The sequence below is a fragment of the Cavia porcellus genome, unplaced genomic scaffold, assembly GCF_034190915.1.
Source record: "Cavia porcellus strain 051 isolate PalLab524CR breed Dunkin Hartley unplaced genomic scaffold, mCavPor4.1 scaffold_9, whole genome shotgun sequence".
NCBI classification, from domain to species: domain Eukaryota; kingdom Metazoa; phylum Chordata; class Mammalia; order Rodentia; family Caviidae; genus Cavia; species Cavia porcellus.
Window position 1 is genome coordinate 34495601 of NW_026947492.1, and position 14454 is coordinate 34510054.

Below are 14454 nucleotides of genomic sequence, written 5' to 3' on the forward strand. Positions count from 1 at the left end.
GCGGGAGGCAATATGGTAAGCATTGTTGATCACCTTGTATTATGCTTTTACATTATCTATTATGTCCACCCTTTTGATTTGACTTACTCTGTTCTGTTCTGTTACATTTGGTTCTACTCTCTTCCAAAAGAATAATAAGAACTGTGGGAGCAACAAAACCCAAAATGTGTAATTGTCATTGTACAAAAGAGAGGAAAAGAAAGTGCTTTAAATGATATAACTGCATGTATATTTAAGTGTATAAAATAGTAATGATAATACTGAGTTTTGTTGGATCATTGAACAGAACTGTTTGCAGTCTCACTGTTGGAATGTCCACTTTATAAGCTTTAATTTTGTAACTTGAACAATTATTTCTAAGATGACAAAATGTAATCCATTATCTAGTGATTTCCTACTGTTTATTTTTTTCTGTAAATCTGTATAACTTGTAAAAATAATAAAACTAGTATCTATTGTCAGTAAAAAAAAGGCTCTGCCTCAAAAAAATAAAAAAAAAAGGTAAGACTGAAGGAATGGGAGTATTTTGAGAGGGATTAATGGCAATGTGTCTTTTACTGTAATAATTTTTAAAAAACTTATTCACTATATTTTTTTGTACACAGTTTGTAGTTCAAAAGTAAGAGGGTAGAAAAAGGTAAACCATCCTAATACCAAAGTAAAGGTACAGTAGCTTTATATATAATAGATAAAATAGATTTCAGCAACTTACCAAGAATAAACAGATTACTTGATCAAGATAAAAAGAAACTTTATCCAGAGGACCTGATAATCATAAATGTTTACATATTAATAACAAAGTTTCAAAATGCATGAGAGAAGCTAACAGGATTGCACAGAAAAACAGATCTCCAGTGATAGTTGAAGAATTCAATAACTGCCTATCAGTAGCTAAAACCAAAATCAGTAAACATGTAGAAGCCTTAAATAATATCATTGGTCAATGTGACTTAATTGACATTTTAAAGACACTGTAAGTGTCTTTCATATTGATATTACTTGATTTATTGATATTTTGGGCTGGAAAATTACTTTTTGGTAAAATGTCTTGTGAATTATAAGGTGTTTAATAGCATCATTGTTATCTGTCCACTAGACACCCGTAACACCTTTGCCCCATTCATTTGTGACAAATGAAGATGCTTACAGGAGTTGCCATAGGTTCCCCTGAAAGCAAGCCTCACCCCTCGATGAAAATCTCTGGTTTAGAAATAGACATCATCCTGTTGGGGCGCAAGGGAGGAACACTGGCTGGTTTCTGGTCAAGGCAGCTCCTGAGTCCCAGTGATTATACACTTAGCTTTATAAACATTCTGGAATTTACTAAGTGTCTCTTCACTTTCATTTCAAAATGTGGGTTTGGGCTGTGGCTTATTCATGGATTTCTATTGATATGTTGAGAGAGTTGACTCAGCACTTTTAGTTTTTGTTATTTGTTTAATTCAACAGTCTTTATCAAGTGCTTACTATTTGATGTTGCTATTCTTTTGGGAGAAGAAAAATAAGGCATTTTTTGTAATAGAACTCACTTTATAGTAGTAGGAACCAAACAGTAAGAAATAAGGAATAAATATAAATGTATATCACATAATGATAGAACTATGGAGAAAAAGCAGGATAAGAAGGACAGGAAGTTGAGTGGGGGAAGGTATTCAGGGACAGAAATAAAATGACATTTGAGCAGAGAACTCCAAAGTGCGAGGGAGGTAACATAGATATAACTATGTTCCCATTTTAGGTAGAAGTAAAAATGCTCAAGGCCAGGCATTCTAAGAACAACTAGCCTAGCATGAAAAGGGTGAGTCAAAGTGGCAGGAGAGGCTGTCAAAGAAGGACCATCGCAAAGGACCACTAGGTCATTCAAAGGCTATTCATTTGGAGTGAAATGGGAAACCATTACTGGGCTTTAAGAGAAATGATTTGACATTACAAATTTGTAACACAAGCACTTTGGTTGTTAAATTGAGTGTAGTTTTCCAAGAGAACAGGTTAGAAGCTGGGACACCATTTAGGAAATCATAGTAATATCCCAGGTGAGCAATGATGGTATCTCCATCCAGGGTGTTGCCAGGAAAGAAGGAAAAACATGTCAGCTTGTGGATTTATTTGAAGGCACAGGAAGCAGGATTTCTGTCAGATAGGATGTGGAGTATGAGAAAATGAGAGGTAGCAAGCATGATCAGCATTTTTGGCATATGAAACCAGGAAAATTGAGTCTGAAGCTTCCATTTCCTGTGTAGGAAACATGGCTAAGAATCATGCAGTTAGGGATATATTAAATTTAAGATGCTTTTTTCCATTTAAATGAAAATGTCAAGTGAACTGTTGGCTACATGAATTTGGAGTTTAGGGACAAAATCTGAGCCAGAGAAATACATTGGAGTCTTTAGTATCTAGTTTGTCTTTCAAGGCCTTGAAACAGGATAAGCTATTTTAAGATTTGCATAGAGAAGTTAAGTCCTAGAGCAAGCAAGTTATAAAGGCCGAACTGATGACTGCTATGTTAGCATACAATGGCTGCTGGAGCACCACACCTACTCATAGATTCTGGGCATTAGAATGTAGATATTTTTGGAGAATCTACCATGAGACGGAAACAGAATATAAGATGGCAGGAAACCACACTCAGTCAGGTAAAAAGAGCAGAGGAATGTTCTTGGAAAAAGGTGGAGACTGTGCTTTGAGAAAGGAGTGATCACTTTATTACATATCGCTCATCAATACAGTAGAACAAAGAGAAATGACTTAGATTTACCTGGAGGAAATCAGTGTTCTCATTGACAAGAACTGTTTTAGAATTGATGGAGCCCACAAGCCTGTTTGAAGGGGGCTCAGAAGACTGTAGAGTAGGGTCAGCTTCAGGGGTGTATGACTTGTGCAGTAGCATATGGTCCCAAGCTTAGAAGAGCCCACATGGATTGATGCTCTCCTGTCACTGCCCTGAAATTCTTAATAATTTTCAACAAGAGGGCCTCACATTTTTATTTAAAATTGGACTCAAAATTATACAGCTGGTCCTGTGGCGGGAGAAAAGGAACTAGATATAATTCCTATGGGAAAGTCTTTCAAGGAATTTTCCATAAAAGAGATAAAAAATGGAGCTGAAAGAATAGGCGGGGTCAAGGGAGGGCTTTACAGTTTCGGATGGTCACTTCTGGTCTGGTACTTACTGCGTAGGACAGAGTCATGGCTGATCCTTACCCATTCTTCCTGTTGCCAGAAGTCAGTGTGGGGTTTGGCTGATCTCAAGGCATGGTTTCTCCAGAGCCCTGTGTAGGAGGACATTTCTCTGTTTCCTAGGCTCAGCAATGTTATTTTCCCAGAGAATTAGTGGTGTCGTGCATGGAGGATCAAAATGTTTTATAAAGTCCAATTCCAGCATATTTTCTTATTTATCAAACTACTATTATTCTGAACTCTGAACGGACAGAAGAGTGTTATTTTCCAAGCTTTGTTCTTCACAAAGCCATGTTCCTTTAGAAGCATTGGAGGTTTATTTTATTGTAGTCTGTGCAAGCATTTTTCCCAGGCATACCAGTAATGCTGACTTGCAGCCAGAGTCATTCATTGTTGTCCTTAGGACAACATTGTTGGCAAGTGTCCAAGATACAGATATCTCTCTCATCCATAATGGTCATTGGAAATGAATTTCCCTGAGGGCCATTAACTGTCTTAACAAATAACCATCCACAGAGCTTTGCTAAGCAGCCAAATATATCAACTCACATTTCTACCAAGTAAGCAATTAATACACAATCTCCCAAATCCCTCCCAAGGTCCCAGGAAGTAATTTAACATTGACTTCATGGAATGTCTAACATGTGACTTCAGAAACTCCCCCAAATGAGTATTAATGAAACTACTAAATGGAAAATAAAAATTGCTTACCTCTCAAACTATTTCTGATACTTATCTTTGATTGTTTAGTTTGGTGGAGTAAATTACTGTTTTGTGCCGGAAGTTCAATTTTGCACGAAGAAGTAACAAATCCTCCAAGGTATGATATATCAGTAATTACAATGAAATTTAAATAAAGTATTGACATTTAAAGGTTTCAGATTTATACAGAACATCCTTCACTTTCCCCTTAATTTTCCTCATTCATTATAGTGTATTTTTTCAGCAAATACTTCAAGGGTTAAAGATGACAAAGAAAGAAGGATGAAAAATGGATAGATTAGTGAGACACGGCGTTAAGGTTATTGAAACAGATTTTTCATTGATTCAACTACTCCCTGGTTGCCAAATACACAAGGTTAGGAAACTATGGTGTTTATATTTGAATAGGGGATACACCTAAGTAAATCAGAAATTACCTAATATTAATGGGAACTTGTTATTGGGTCCTCTTTTTCCTTCCCAGATTTTGCTGATCTCCAGTGTTTAATCCCAGACTTCTCATCCAGGTGCACTTCTCTCACATGCCTTCCCTGCCACCTTCCCTTCATTGCACACCTGTTTCAGTTTTATTCCTAATGAGACTCCTTGTTTTCTGGGAACTGAAAAGAAAGCCACTTTTAATATGCTAGCAAGTGACTCGTTTGCCATTGCCAGACAACATAGTTAAGAAATTTCAATTATTAATTTCCCCTTTTAATAGTATGTGATTGTTGTACGTAAGAAGTACATTCATGTTGAGAATTGTTACATACATATTACACCTTGCTCATTTTTACCTCCCTTACTCCCAACCCCTCTCCTTCTTTCCTTGGATTCTGTTTCCAACTCCACATAGTCTATGTCCTTGTATCATATCATCAATCTTTTATTTGCTACTTAACTTTGGATACTTTGGATTTCTCATAAAAGAGAAACAGTGCAGTATTTAAATTTCTGTGTCTGGTTTATTTCACTCAGCATTATAGACTAAAGGTGCACCCACTTTCTCACAGGTGACTCAAATGTTTCTTTCTTTGTGATCGATTAGTACCTTAATGTATATGTACAACACTTTTATCCATTCATCTGTTGATGGGCAAAGACACTGCTTCCAACACTTAGCTATGATGAGTTGTGCTGTTATAAACATGGGTATACATGTATCACTGCACAGTGATGTCTTTAATTCTTTTGGGAAAGATACCCCGAAGAAGGATAGCTGTCTCAAATGGAATCTCTACTTTTAAATTTCCGAGGAATCTCCATGATGACTTCCAAGTGGTTGTACTAGTTTGCATGCCCATCAACAGTATAGCGGGGTTCCTTTCCACCCACAACCTTGCCAACATTTAGGTTTTGAATTATTGATGATAGCCATTATTTCTAGAGTGAGATGGAACTTCAGTGCTTTGATTTTGACTTTTCAAGTGGCCAAACAGGCCAGTTTTCATGTATCCATTAGGCATTTATACTTCTTTTGACAAGTGTCAACCTATTTCATTTGTCTGTTTTTGATTGGATCTTCAAATCTAGAGGAAAGCCTACTTTTTTATCTATTCTAGATACTAACGCTCTGTCTGAAGAACAGCTAGCAAAACCTTTTCCCATTCTGTAGCTTGTCTCTTCACTCAGTTGCTTCTTTCACTGTGCAGAAGATTTTAGATTTGCAATAGTATTATTCACTGATTATTGGTGCTATTTTTGTGCATTTGGAATTCTGTCCAGAGTCCTTGCCTATCTCTCCTTTTCCTAATGTATTTCCCAGCAGATTCTGTGTTTCTGTTTTTATATTTGGATTTTGATCCACTTTTATTTGACTTTAGTACAGGGTAAGAGATATGGATCCAGATTCATTCTTCTGTATGTGTATAGCCAGTTTCCCCAGAATCATTTATTTTTTTTTAAATACTGTGTTTTTTTCCAGCCTCTGTTGGTCTTTTTGTTGGAGACCAAATGGCTGAAAGTGACATGTGAGATTATTTCTGCATATTGATTGTCTCCTATTGATCAATATATTTTTTTAATTTTATGGAGAAAAAGTAAAACAAAATTTCATAACAAAATAGTAGGAGAATAATAATAGTTAACATGTTACATGTTATCTTTAAAGTAGTTGCTCAGGGTACAAGATATGGGCATGAAAATTCTTCAATCTATATTAGCATGACTTTCCTTTTTAATGAAGTAAGAGACACTGATAATTGTCTTGTGTGGTTTCCTTTTTTCCTATTGTCCTTTTCCTTTTCACCTGTCCTAGTTCATTTTTATTTTTGAACATTTTTGTTCCATTTCACAATGTCTATTGTACATTTTAGATCTTATTTATTCTTTCAGTTTCTCACACCAGGGAGGCAATACAGTCATGTGAGTTTTATTTATTTCATTATAAGTATGGACTCAAGTTGCACCTATTTACCTATAAAAGTCTTAAGTTTATCTTTCTTCATGGCTGAGTAGTATTCTTTTGCATGAAAATACCACATCTTTTTATCCATTCCATGGTTGATGGACATTTTGGTTGTGTCCAAGATTTAGATATTAAAAATTGTGCTGCTATACACATGGGTGTACATATATCACTGTGGTATGATGTTTTCAACTCTTCTGGGAAAATTCGCAATGGGGTCTAGCTGGATCAAATAGGACCTCTAAACCTAGTTGTCTAAGGATTCTTCACAATAATTTTCGAAGTGATTGTAACAGTCTGTACTTCTACCAACAGTGCAGATGGGTTTCTTTTCCACAGCCGCACTAGCATTTATTATTGTTTGATTTCTTGATGATAGCCATTCTTTCTGGGGTGAGATGGAATCTCAGTGTTTTTAAAATTTGTGTTTCTTGCATGATAATGATGTTGAATTTTTTATATATTTATTAGCCACTTGTATTTCTTTTCTTTTCTCTTTCTTTCCTTCTTTTTTGAGGTAGGGTTTCATCGTATGGTTCAGGCTGGCCTTAAACTCACTTTGTAACCCAGGCAGGCCTCAAACTTCAGGAAATCTTCAGCCTCTGCCTCCTGAGTGCTCCATTTATTATTTCTTTATCCAAGAAGTGAGTCTTCATCTCAGTGCCCAGTTTTGGAATGTGGCTTTGAATTTGGGGGCCTGATGTTTTTCAGTTCTTTATATGTTCTAGATAGAAGTCCTTTATCTGAGGGATGGTTGGCTAAATTTTTTTCCCATTTTGTGGGTTGTCTTTCCACTCTGATGGTGATTTCTTCCAGTGTGGAAAAATATTTTAATAAGATGAAATTCCTGTTGTTGATTCTTTGAAGTACTTCCTATGCAGTTTGCGTTTTGTCCATGAATTCTCTGCTTACTCCTATGCCTTCAAGACTTCTACATACCTTGTCTTCTGTAGATCTTTTCTCTAGATCTTTGAGGTATGCTAATGGTATTTTGATTGGGATTGCATTAAATCTGTATAACATGATCATGAGATTTTTGTTTTTGCTGATATGGTGTATTATGTTTATTGATTTGCATATGTTGAACAATCCCTGCATTCCTGAGATAAATCCCACTTGGTTGTGGAGTATAATCTTTTGATGATTTGCTGTATCTGTTTGCTAGTATTTTACTGTGGATTTTTGCATCTATATTCATTAGGGAGCTTGGTCTTTAGGTCTTATTTTTGATTGGGCTTTTCTCTGGTTTTAGTATCAGAGTAATAATTGCCTCCAGGAATGAGTTAGGAATAATTGCTTCCCTTTCGATTTCATTAAAATTTTGAGAAGTATTAACATTAACTCTTCTCTAAATTTCTTGTAGAATTGGAATCCATCTTGTAGCCATGAATCCATAAGGATTTGGGCTTTTCTTTGTTGGTAAGATTTTAATTACATTTTCAATTTCAGTAATCAATATTGGACTACTCAAATTTTTTACATCTTCTTGATTCAGCTTTGTTAACTCATATATTGCTAGAAATCTGTTCATTTCTTCTGTATTTTCCATCTTATGCAAATAAAAGAATTCAAAGTATATATTGATGATTTTCCAAATTTCCACAGGATCTGTGGTTATTTTACACTTTTTCTTCCTGATTGCATGACTCTGAGTTTTTTCTTTACTTTTCCTGATAAAGTTGGCTAGAGGTTTATCAATTGTATTCAGTCTTTCAAAAAACCAACTCCTCTACTCATTTATTCTTTGTATTATTTTCTTAGTTTCAAATGCATTAATTTCTGCTCTGATCTTTATAATTTCCTCTATATTTCTATGGGATTGACTTACTCTTTTTTTTTTCTAGATTTTTTTTAAGGCTCAGTGTTAGGTTGTTTATTTGTGCTCATTCTGTTTTTCTGATGTGAGAATTCACTGCTATAAGTTTCTGTCTTAGAACTGCTTTCACTTCATCTCATCAGTTCCAATACTTCGTATTTACATTTTCATTTGATTATAGATATTCTTGAATTTCTTCTATGACATTGGTTGTTCAGGAGGGTGTTACTTAATTTTCGTGTGTTTATGGAGTTTTTGCAGTTTCTTTCACCATTAATTTCCAATTTCATTGCATTGTGGTCAAATTATATATGCATGGGATAATTTCAATTCCTTTGCATTTATTTAAGCATATTCTATGAGCTAGTATATGCCCTATGCTAGAGAATGTCCCATGTGCAGCTTAGAAGAATGTGCATTCTAATTTTGTTGAGTGGAACACTCTGCAAATGTCCATTAAATCCATTTGTTCAAAAGTTTGATTTAGTTCTTTTTTTGCTGACTTTTTTTCTAGTTGATCTATCTGTTTGTGACAATGGAGTATTAAGGTCTCCCATTACAATTGTGTTATTGCTTGTTTGATTTTTCATTTCTGTTTATAGTTATCTTATATAGGTTGGTGCTTCCATATTTGGTGCATATGTACTTATGAGTGTTATCTCTTCCTCTTGAGTTTTCCCCTGACAAGTATATAGTGACCTTCTTTATCTCTTTTGATCATTTTTGTCTTGAAGTTCATATTCTCTGTATATCCTTGTTATGCTGCTTTTTTTTCTGGGTTGCTATTGCATAGAGTATTGTTTTCCACCCTTTGACTTTCATTCTGTGAGCTTCTTTTTGAGTTAAATGAGTTTCTTGTATACAGAATATTGTTGGGTCTTGTTTCTTGACCCATTCTGCCAGTCTGTTTCTTTTGATTGGTTATTTGAAGCCACTTACATTGAAGGTTATAACTAATATGTATTGGCTTATCATTGTCATGTTAGTTTCCTGCTGTTGATTCCTTGCTTTGCCCTCTCTGTTTACTTGCTTACCCTGCTGGTGGTTTTTTCTGTTGTTGATCTGGGAATTTTGGTCATTTTTCTCTCTACTTAGAATATCTTTGAGTACTCTTTCTAGGGTTGATTTGGAGGATGGAAATTTCTTCTGTTGTTCTTTGTTTTGGAAGTATCTTATTTCCCATTAATTTTGAAAGATAGTTTGTCAGGGTACATCAGTCTGGGTTGGAAACTGTTTTCTTTCAGGGTTTGAAATACTTCAGTCCAAGCTCTTCTTCATATAAGTGTTTGTACTGGAAAGTTGGCTATATTTCTAATGGATTTCCTTTATATGTTGTCTATTTCTTTAACAACTTTTAGTATTCTGTTTTGTGCTGAATTTCTGGGGTCTTGATTATTATATGTCTGCATGTAGATTTGTTTTGCTTATGGATGTTTGAAGTTTTGTAGGCCTGACTTATCTACATGTCATATTCTATTCATATGCTTGGGAAATTTTCTGTTATTACATCTGCCAATAGGTTTTTTTATGTTATTTATGTTGACCCTTGTGTTTTCTTGATTCCTATGCCTTTTTAAAAATTTTTGGTCTTTTTGAGGCAGTTCAGCATGGTCTTGAGCTCATTTTGTAGCCCAGGCTGATCTCAAAGTTGCAACAATCCTCCTGCCTCAGCCTCTTGAGTGCTGGGATGACAGTCTTGTATTACATCATGCCTGGCTTTGGCATCTATCTCTCTTCTATTATTTTTCTTTGTCTCATTTTGGAACTGTAGGATTTCATGAAGAGATTTTTTCCTTTCAGGGGCACTAGCTCTAAACCTGTCTTTAAGTTCTAAAAGTTTGTCTTCAGTTTCATTCAAGTGGTTTTTGCCAGCTTTCAGTGGAACTTTAATTTCCAGGATATGACTTTGAATCTGTTTCATGCATTCTATTTCTTTTGTATATTGTTCATTCAAGATTTTCACCATTTTCCTATGCTCCTGTACTTTTTAATCGACATCTTCTTTAGTTATGCAGATCTATTCCTTTATTAAGGTTGTCATTTCTTTTTTCTACCTGAGAGATTACTTGAGATTTGATTTCTTTGATAGTCTCATAGATTTGTTTCTTTACTTCACTTGCTATCTTTTCTGAAATTTCAGCTATGTCTTCCAGTTTCTTCTATTTTTATGTCTCCTGTAACTTGTTCTAGATGAACTGGGACTTTTAGATTGCATTTTGCTTTTTTGTCTTGTCATTTTCACCTTTGGGTTCATGTTTTGGTCTTTTCAATCTCACTAATCTTACCTGTCTATTGTATGTGTCTTAGACAGGGTCCTACTGTGTGGCTGTCACTCTCCCAACAGGGTCCCAGAATGTAGGGAAGGGATCTGTCACCTGAATTCCTCCAGGAGGACAGTTGAGTGAGCTCTTTATTCTTCCTGGGATATCCTAGGAGTTTTAACATGAGCTGATACTTTGCTCTGTATTGATACTGCTGTTTCAGACTTCTCCATGCTGCCAGACCAGTCTGTCCATGACAATTCCAGTTGGGGCCCTACTGTGGCACTAGATGTCTCACAAGGTAGAGGGTGAGCTCAGTTGTGCTGCTGCAGGCCAGCCAGGAGTTCTCCAGGTGGAAAGATTGCTTACCCACCCTCTTGCCAGCCTGTAAATGTCCTCTGGGTAGAGGGAGGGCTTGCCTGTGTTCTTGCTGATCCTCTGAGGTCCACCAGGCAGGATGAGGGCTCATCAGTGCTCTCACTGACCCACCGAAGTCCTCCCGGTTGGAGAAGGGCTAGCAGGCACTCAGGCAGGCCTTCAGAGGTTCTCTGGGTGGGAGGACGGCTCACCTCTTTTCTCCCAGGTCTGTTGAGGTCTGCGGGTGGAGGGAGAGCTCAACTGGTGCTCTTACAGGTCCTCTGGGTCTTGTATTAGGATTTTTCATCATGAATAGATGTTGGATTTTTTAAGAGCCCTTGCTGTTTCTATTAAGATAATCAAATTTTTTTCCTGTTTCTTTTTATGTGATGATTATATTTAATAATTTATGTCTGTTAAACCAGCCTTGCATCCCTAGGATGAAGCCAGCTTGGTTATGATGTATGAAGATCTTTTTAATGATTTGTTGCAGTCTGTTTGCCAGTATTTTGTTGAGAATTTTTGAATAATGGAGATTGACCTTTAGTTTTCTTTTTTTGTGTGAAGTCCTTTCTCATTTTGTTATCAGAGTGATGTTAGCTTTTCAAATGAGTTTGGCAGTGCTCCCTCACTTTCAATTTTATAGAAGAATTTGAGCGCTTTGGTGTTAGCGCTTCCCTGAAGCTCTGGTAGAATTCTGCCATGAATCCTTCAGGTTCTAGGCTTTTCATAGTTGATAGTATTATTACTGTCCCTATTTCATTTCTTTTTATTTGTTTGTTTTTAAATCTCCTTGGCTCAATTTTGGTAATTCATACATATATATAGGTAATTTTATACTTCTTCATGTTTCTTCAATTTTTCAGAACACACTTTTTTGAAATCCTCTGCATTTCAGCAGTGTTATGATTTCACCTTTTTCATTTCCAATTTAATTGTGAATCTTAAAATATATTTTCTTTCAGATTTCACTTAAAAATAAATTTCAATAGTAAATCCCAGGCATTTAATTAGGCAAATAAGGTACCTTTCTAGTTATAGGCAGTTAAGGCTAAAAATATCTACTATGTGGCACAGATAATTCATAATTAATAGTCATCATTTAATATATTTAACATTTTAAAGTTGCAAGAATTTGAAACTATGATTTGCCATTTGATATTCACAAGAAATCTGTGAGAGAACTTAGGACTCTGGGAAGCCAATCCAGCACCTCCCCTCCCTGGTAAGCGGTGGCAGTGTGGCCCACTGTAGCCCTTCTAGGAGGAGAACTAGCAGTGTCTCCTGAGATCCACGCCATGTTGGAACTGAGGCCGCTGTGAAAACAAATGACCATTCTGCCTCCTTGCTTAGCAATAGTGAACCCACTGCTACATGGCCTAGAGTCAAATATCCCACTTCCCCTCTCCTCCTTCTCCTCCTCCTCCCTGCCCATTAGCAAGTGGGAACCAGAAATCTGAGCATCTCCTGGGAGGTTGACTATAGCAAATAAGGGGGACTTCCTTCTACCATTTCTTTGAAGGCAAATATTTTTATTACTGTTTTGCTCTTTTCTGATTAATGGTACTGCTCTATTCAATATTCTGTTTTGATAAGTTCTATAGTGTTCTATATTTCATCTCATTTTGATATACGGATTGAAAGAACAACTATTATAAAGATAACAAAATATACTGTGATACCTATTACTGTTATCCCGGTAACCTGCTGTGAAGTTCTGTACCAATTTCACTGTACGATCTTAGTTGACTTTATTCTGACTTGTTCTGTTGTGTACTTTCAAAATAAAAATTAAAAAACAAAAAGAAATCTGTGAGAAATCTTTGCTCTTTTCATTTTATGGAGGACCAAGACAGAGATACAATAACTAATAGAACCTCAGTTAATCTTTACTTATGATTTTAAAACTCACCGTGTTTTCCAAGACATTCTTACTGCCTTTCCAGTTCCAAAAGCCAAGTTTCTGAAAGTGCTCAGTTATATATTTGATTGGGAAGGAAAGAAGAAAGAAAGGAGAGAAAAAATGAAGAAACAAAGAAATGTAGGGATGAAAAAGGATAATGATATGTAAGAATATCAATTAAGATATATTTGAGGGTTGATTTATGAGGCTGAGGATTCTCTATGTCATGAGTAGTGCCAAATAAAAGCTAGAACTGTGGGTTTCTTGTACACATTCTTCCCAAAAGCAAGTGAAAAAAAAGCTAATGCAATATTTCAATAAAATGACTACGTATGAAATTTCCTTTGTCATTTTGGAGGTAGGTAATAAGTTAGGAAAACAAAAACTGGAGAAACATTTGGATTTTTGTGAGTTTAAGAACTCTAAAGCACTATGGCGTATTTATCAGATGACTAACCATGTAGTATGTACAAAAGATTCATTCTATGCTGTTTGATGATCTTAGATCAAGGTAGAATAGCTTTAGTTCTGAAAGATAAAATTAACTTAAAGTAGGTTTAATATATTATTCATATCTATAATAAGAGCAGATAAAAGGTAGAACGTGACTTGGGTACTAATCTATAACACACTAATAACTCTTTTCTTCTTTTCCATATTAATTGTTAAATCTGCATTATAAATTTCAGCATTTTTTGGTAGTTTCCTGCATTAATCTTATTTCTTTTTTAGATATTTATGTTGATGCCAAGGATATGTCAATTAGTGTTTACGAATGCTTGATAGTAACTAATAGAATATTACATAAACAGATGAAGTACCATTTTAATTAAAATGGATTTTAATTTTTTCAAAAAGACAAAGTTTTTCAACGAATATCAAATAAAGTCATCTATTTTGTTTTCTTTGTTGTGGGAAGAGTTAATTTTGAATAAAAATAACCACTAGAGTTGACCTCAGTCATCTGATCTTATTTACAAAAACCTTATATGAAATGACATTTCTTTACATTCATATGATTATTTCAAATAACAACTACTTCTAGTTAATTACATCAATTTAAGCCTAACTTTGCTTATATTTTTTATCCTTTTGAATTCCCATCCATATACTTCATTGAAATATTTATGGAATTTTCTTCCCAAATGGTACATTGTCTATAAAATGCTACAACAAGAATAATTACTGCATTTTATAGTGATAGAGAACATGAAGTGAACAGTCATTTTTCCTGTGAAAGCTTTTAAGTATAAGGGAAAAGGCTACTTTAGGAAAGCAACACTTTGAACATATAAATTTTTCTTACATTTATGTCAAAGCAGAGGCTTAAAGAGATTTATCAACTTGTATTTTTAAATAGCAACTTGGAACCATGAAATGAAAGGTTAGCTTTGTCAAAACTCAGTTGTTTATTTTTTGAGTATTGCATTTCAAAAAACTATTTATCATTCTTTTTTGCTTTTGAGATGTTTTGTTTTTCTGTCCTAAGTGAAAGAAAAATATCATTTTGTACATTATGCCTAATAGATTATACCAACATAAAATGTAAATACTTTTAGTGTTTCTCTATTTTAAGAAACATCTCTTTTAAAGACCATTTGTCTGGTGAGTTGAAGGGTACATTTATATTTAACAAGTCGAATTCTACTTTAAGTGGAATGATTGGATTATAAACTTAAAATTATTAGCCGTTGGGACATTTCAAACTCAAACTTCTGGCTGGTGTTAGCTTGAGCGAAAGCTGTGAGCTCCAGTAATAGCCCTGTACATGCTGTAGTGTGACATAAAGACAGTGTTACTTCCCTGAGTTTATATGAAGCTAATTCCTGCG